This window comes from Arachis ipaensis, chromosome B10 (genome assembly GCF_059453495.1).
Source record: "Arachis ipaensis isolate K30076 ecotype BB chromosome B10, ASM5945349v1, whole genome shotgun sequence".
Lineage (NCBI taxonomy): Eukaryota > Viridiplantae > Streptophyta > Magnoliopsida > Fabales > Fabaceae > Arachis > Arachis ipaensis.
The window spans coordinates 122,516,152-122,523,384 of NC_142435.1; the positions used below are offsets into that span (position 1 = coordinate 122,516,152).

At 34.8% G+C, this 7,233-nt stretch overlaps 1 pseudogene; it reads right to left on the reverse strand.

Moving 5' to 3' along the window:
• Positions 1–3,822: 3,822 nt before the first annotated feature.
• LOC107620925 (protein FAR1-RELATED SEQUENCE 5-like) lies at positions 3,823–6,469 on the reverse strand (annotated as a pseudogene).
• Between the last annotated feature and the right edge of the window lie 764 nt (positions 6,470–7,233).

Below are 7,233 nucleotides of genomic sequence, written 5' to 3' on the forward strand. Positions count from 1 at the left end.
TACCTTTGTTGAGCCGCAAACTGCCCAAAGACAATGGGGTTTCCTACAAAGACAGCCAAGGCAGGTCAATCTTTCTTGGGTAGTCAAGTTCTACTCCAACTTCTACCTGCCAACCCTGCAGTCTGTCTATGTCCGTCAGAAACAAGTCCCCATTATAGAAGAGGCCATTCAAAAAGCTCTAAGTCTTCCCCCTGTTCCAGAAGGATTGGACGCCTTTCAAGAAGCCGCACTCAAGCGCCAGCTGTACCAATTTGACTGGGACGCCGTTCTTAGAGTTATCGCACTACCTGGCAGCAGATGGATCTACGGATACCATCGTACCCGCCCTAAGGGAATTTTGGCTTCAGCACTTACCTTGGAGGCTCATGTATGGGCACAGATTATGTCCCATTACGTCTTTCCGAGCACTCACGAGTCCTCCTTCACTGCGGACATGGCCGTTCTACTATGGTGCATCCTTACAGACCAACCTCTGAATCTACCAAGACATATCCGGAATGCCATGGGACACGTACAAATTGCGGGAAACTTACCTTTTCCTGGCCTGGTCTCGGATCTTGTCTCCGCAGCCGGAGTCTCCTATAGAGCTGGGGACACCAAAGCCATGCTTCCACGGGATGATCAGTATGCTCCCAACGGGAAGTACCTTCGACTTCCAGCAGCCACTATTAGCCAGCCTACTGAACCAGTTGAAGATATTCCTTCTTCAACAACACAGGCACCTACAACAGCCCAACTGCTCCATCAGATACTTAAAAAGTTGGATCGGCACGCACAGAAAGCTAAGCTGAGAGAGCGCCGTAACAAGCGCCGATTCACATACCTCAAGGAGTTGATCATGGGGAAATTCAAGGACTCAGACACCCCGGATTCTACTTCTTTTACCAGCACAGGGAGCCATGATGGTCCCGACTGTGGAGATACTGCTACCAGCACACCTTTGTTCTTGACGGATGGCACCGAGGACGGTACAAAGCCTTAAGTGTGGGGAGGTCGGTCAGTACCTGACTTCCGGAGGTAATTTCTCTTCCCTAGCACCAATAAATTAGGATATTTAGTTAGATTTTTCTTTTGTAGAATAGGATAAATTGCATAGTAATAGGTTAGTTGCATGCATGTTCTGCTTGATTGAAAAGACAACAGGTTTCTTCTAAGACCCTATCCTTGGAACAAAATTTCACTAATTTTAATTAAAACTTTTATGTTAAATTTGCTTGAAGTTGTATTTGGAACATGATTTTTGAGCTAAAGAACACACAACCTGTGAGATTTGAGCCTTTATGAATGGTTACATTATTTAACCATAATTATTTTATTCTTGTGTGTTTACTTCTCTATGATTGTAATCTATATTTTGTTTCATCCTATATGTCCAATGTTTATTATATTTATATGTTTACATATGATTGAGGCCATTATTTGTTTAGCTCACTTATCCAAATAAATCCTACCCTTTCAATTACCTTTGTTAGCCACTTTGAGCCTTTAAATCCCATTTGTTCTATATTTTACCACATTACTAGCCTTAAGCGGAAAAACAAGTATATACCCCAAATTGAATCTTTGGTTAGCTTAAGATAGAATTGTGTGTGTTATCCAAGTATGGGAAATTGTGGGAACAAAGGATAATAAGAGAATGAATCATGATAATATAATGGAAATTTGGATACCTACTCATGTGAAACTGTAAGAATTAAAAATCTATGTGCATTGATAAGCTATGTTATTTTTATGTTTCTATGTTTATGAAAAAAAATATAAAATATATTCAACAAATAAATAAGGGGACAAAATTACCCCAATGCTAAGTCAAGCATTCAAAGATCAATGCATGTATGATAAAATCAAAATAAAAGATTGAAACATGAGTATGGAATGTGAAAGGAAATTTCTGGGTAGCTAGGTATGAATTTTAAAAGTTACATAGAATATATATAGGTTATGTTAAAACTTGGGTTAATTAAAGATTCAATTTATAAGCTTACTTAGCCATATATGCATCCTTACCCTTGCCTTGGCCCCATTACAACCTTGAAAAGACCTCATGATGTTTGCATTGGTATATTAAATATTGTTGATTGGTTAGGAGAAGAACAAAAATTAGAGAGCATGATTAAAGAAGGATAGAGTGATGACCCTATACACTAGAGAGACTAGAGTGTACATACATCATCAGTGAGGGTTCCATGCTTGAATTTCTATGTTCCCTGCTTTCATGAGCTATCTTCTTGCATTTTTATCTGTTCTTACTGTATAAGAATTGAGTTAGTGGAATTTGATTTGTAATTATTTTGAAGAGCTTATTTACTTTAGATCAAGTGGACAAGAATCATATAGTTGCATTTGCATATATAGGCTGCATTGCATTGAATGGGTTTTACATGTTCTTACTCATTCATTTTATCTCCTTCAACTAAGCATGAGGAAATGCTAATGTTTAAGTGTGGGGAGGTTGATAAACCACTATTTTATGGTTTATATTGTGTTTAATTATGTGGTTTTATCATGATCTTTACCCACTTATTCATTAAATAAGCATGCATTTATAATTCCTTCCTAAAGTTATTGCATGATTGAAAACTTGCTTCCTAGAGACTTTTAATTATGTATTTTATTTCTCCTTTATTCTATTCGATGTCGTGATCTGTGTGTTAAGTGTTTCAAGCTTTATAGGGCATGAATGAGTTGGAGATTGGAGAGGAAGCTTGCAAAAATGGAAGGAACACAAGGAATTGAGGAGATGACCAGCGAGAAGTGACGCGGCCGCATGGATGACGCGACCACGTGGCAAAGCGAAATGCCGAATGACGCGTCCGCAAGAATGACGCATCCGCGTGACATGCGCGATCTGCATAATCTGCAGAATCGCTGGGGCGATTTTGGGCCTTATTTTGGGATTTGGCTCCTCTGAAGTTGTTCATTTACTTTAGAGAGAAAAGTAACGCAATCTAAGCCATTGATAACATAAACGGTTCTGATCATCTTAAATAAATAAATAATAAATATACATTAAAAGAACATTGAAAATCGTGCAAGCAGCCGCTTCCAAGACCGCGTGATTTTTTTCTTTTTATTTCATCTTCTTTCTATTTTATTTAGTTTTTTATTTCTTTTTCTTCAACAAAAAAAATATTTTTAGTTCTATTTTTTCACAATATTTAATTCTCTTTTTATGTTTTATTATCATATTCTTCCATGATATTATTGTTATTTTGGTTATCTTCTTTTTTATTTTTGTCTTCTATAATTTACATTTAAAGTTTTGTCATGAAAGAGATTAATGGTGATCACTAGTAATCTTTCATCTTTTTTGAATCCTGAATAATTTTTTAAAAATCTGATAAAAAAATAAAATTAATTAATTTAAATTGGGTCAAAAAATATTTTTTTATTTTTTATTTTAATATAAAAAAATACTCATCTAAATGTACTAATTTTTTTTAGATAAATGTACTCAATTTTTTTTGTTTTTACTTAAAATAAGAATCTAATTGAGAACAAACTAAAGAGTGTTTAGAATAACTAATGATGTGATGTTGGTTTAATAGATCTCTACTAAATTTATATTGATATATATTAAATTAATTTATTTATATTTTTATGTGTTTTTATGTGTTTATGATGCTTGTTTCATGTCTAATGTTGTAGTTTAAATTTAAATGTATGACTGGTTAAAAAAAATATATTATCATCAGAATAGACAAATAATAAAAAATATAAACACAACAATCATCTCAAATTTCTTAAAGTCATTCGTTATAAATTCAAAAAGAAAAACTACAAAGTTTAAATAAATAGTTTTTCATTCTATCATTTAGTTATCTAAATTTGGTGTTGTAACTTCACTCTATTTAGTGTTGTAACTTGATTCCATGATTGAAGTGGCAAAATAGCTTGATTTTCAATATTTGAAGTGAAAATTTCAGCCTGCAATATAAACACTATTATAAGAAAAATAATAATACAGAGGAACTTCAATAAGTTTTAAGAATGTTAAAAAAATGATAATAAGGAATGAAAAATATTACAAACCTGACAATTTTGGGTGGAACTTTTTTTTGTTGACGCCATTCTCTTGTTTGATTGTTTTTCAACCCAACTCTGGAGTCTTTTTCTACCTTTTTGTCCTTCCTTTTTTTCAACCCTTTCACATTTTCAAGTAATCTTTCTAACGCATCTCCATCTGAACAGCTATTAACGATTTCTTTTGCATTCAAAATATTTGAAACATCATCATCTTGATTGTGTCTACAAAAAGAATCTACCTTCTTATATGCCTCTTCTATAACTTGCTCAACAAAATTAGATGTTACTTCAAAATCTGATGATCGAGCAGCTAATTTGATTGCTTTGAAACATATATTCTTATACCGTGCTGTAGCATCTGCTCTAGTATCACTTTGAACAACTTTTCCATCTGAGTCATGAACAATCATCTCTCTTGCTTCTCTAGTCCATCTTTTCATAATGTATTGAGCCGGAATTTGCTTCACATCCCAGACATTTAAAACTTTTAAACTATGACAACATAAGAATCCCATTGTTTCGAACATTCCACAACTACAAGAAATAATCATATCTTTCACATTGACGGTTGTTGGGCCAACTGCGGAGAAACAATATATGCAACTTGATATTCAGATATTTGATTGTTCTCTGTACGAGAAACAATATATGCAGCAGAACTCTAATCAAACTCATTTTGAAATAAATCAAATGCATTAGGAGTATATACCTGTGCAGCATGCTTCAATAACGGCGAGTGAATCATCTTAAGTCTAGGAAGCTTTTGTCTTGCATTGTATTCAGCTTGTAGCTCTTTGTATCGCTTGCCACCAACAACTCGCTCAAACTGTTTGAGAAAATGTATTATGTCTAAACTTGACCGCATAAAATCTTTCAAATCACTGTTAAAACTTTCACTAAGTTGAGTGCTTCGCATTCCAATAGTACACACCTTCTTCATATAGCAATGAGCCCATTTTTCCTTCACTTTATAAATACTCTTCAACCAAGAATTGTCTTCCACTTTGTATCTTTGAAGCAATGCATCCCATGACTCTTGAAATTGAAACTGATCTTCAGAATTATACATACAAGCTTTGAAATCTCTCAAGATAAAAGAACCATCTTTCAACTTATTCCCTAAATGTCGAATAGCATTTTGCATAATATGCCAGACACATAATCCATCATATGTTTCAGGCATTTTTTCTACCAAAGCACTTGCCGTTGCAGGATCTTGATCAGTGAAAATAGTTTTAGGCTTTTTTTGCATGTGAGCTTCCAAAAATGATTCAAATAACCACATAAAAGATTCTTTTGATTCGTCATACAAAAGAGCAGCGCCAAATATTACTATTTCTCGATGGTGATTGAATCCACAAAAAACACCCAATGGTCTAATTTCTTTGTTTGTGCAGTATGTAGTGTCAAATGTGATTACATCACCAAAGATAGCATAATCAATAACCATTCTTGCATCAGCCCAAAAAATATTTGTTATTTTCTCTTCGTTATCTAACTGTATAGCATATTGAAATGAGGGATTATTAAGTAGTTGTCGATGAGAATACTTTAATAAACTACCTGCTTCGCCATAGGCCAAGTCTTGCTTTCGTTTGCTTCGAAGATAGTTCTTTTGGTCTTGTTTGGTATATCCAAGGACATCTTTACCACCAGCTTGTAAACTTGTTAGTTCATGAGTTTCCTTTGGTCTTATGCCAGCTTCATCTGCCAAATCTATTTGCAATGCTTGTACTTCTGAAATCTTTCTTTGTGATGGCATCATATGACTGGTTTCCGGAATTTGCAAAATATGATTGTGATTTAACTCAAGGTCACAAATCACATATTTTTTTATATCTCGAGCAAACTTGAGTGACATTCTTACTTGACAACTTGTTCTAGTCTCGGCGAGAGGTTGCTTTGTTAAATGATCCCGTTTATCTGGTCTTCGTTGGCCTTCCTTTGCACAAATAAGTCTAAAACTACTTACAGAATTATCAAGCTTGCATTTATTTGCATACAATTGTCGAACATCAAAACCCATCATTCCACCATAACTTTTCCAGAAGTCTTTAGCTTCTAGTACTGTGTCAAATTCCATGCCTAATTTTGGTACTTTTTTTGCTATAATTGGCCTGAATAAAATAAATAATAAAATTCTAAATATAATTGTTATAAACATACAAAAATAAGAGTACTAAAATAAGAGTACAAATATAATTGTTATAAACATACCTGGAAAAAGTAATTAATGTAGAATTGTGTTGTGCAATTTGGGTTTTTTTCATGTTTTGAGAAATCAATTGACAATCTTCTGCAAATATAAAAAAATAATATATTGAGTAAAATATTATCAAATATATTGCGGTGAAATTTAAAATTATTCAATAAAAAAATTACCTTTCCATGGTGGTATCATTGTGATCATCAACTCATTTGTTTCTTCTGATAAATCTACCATTTTAGTTTCAGGAAGTAACACCTCCTTGTTTGGCTTGCTCGTCTCTATTGGGGACTGGTGCACGAAATTGTGATCTCAGGCAATGGCGCCAGAAACTCTATACGCACGTCTTAATAAATCGTTTTTCATTCACAACTTCGATACAACTAACCAGCAAGTGCACTGGGTCGTCCAAGTAATAAACCTTACGTGAGTAAGGGTCGATCCCACGGAGATTGTTGGTATGAAGCAAGCTATGGTCACCTTGTAAATCTCAGTCAGGCGGATATAAAATAGTTATGGAGTTTTCGAACATAAATAATAAATAGATAGAAAATAGGGATAGAAACACTTATGTATATCATTGGTGAGAATTTCAGATAAGTGTATAGAGATGCTTTCGTTCCTCTGAATCTCTGCTTTCCTGCTGCCTTCATCCAATCAGTCTTACTCCTTTCCATGGCTGGCTTTATGTAAGGACATCACCGTTGTCAATGGCTACTTTTAATCCTCTCTGGAAAATGGTCCGATGCGCTGTCACTGCATGGCTAATCGTCTGGAGGCATCACCCTTGTCAATGGTTGCATCCTATCCTCTCTGTGAAAATGGTCCGATGCGCTGTCACTGCATGGCTAATCATCTGGAGGTTCTCGATCATACTGGAATAGGATTCACCTTCCTTTTGCGTCTGTCACTACGCCAAGCACTCGCGAGTTTGAAGTTCGTCACAGTCATTCAATCCCAGAGTCCTACTCGGAATACCACAGACAAGGTTTAGACTTTCT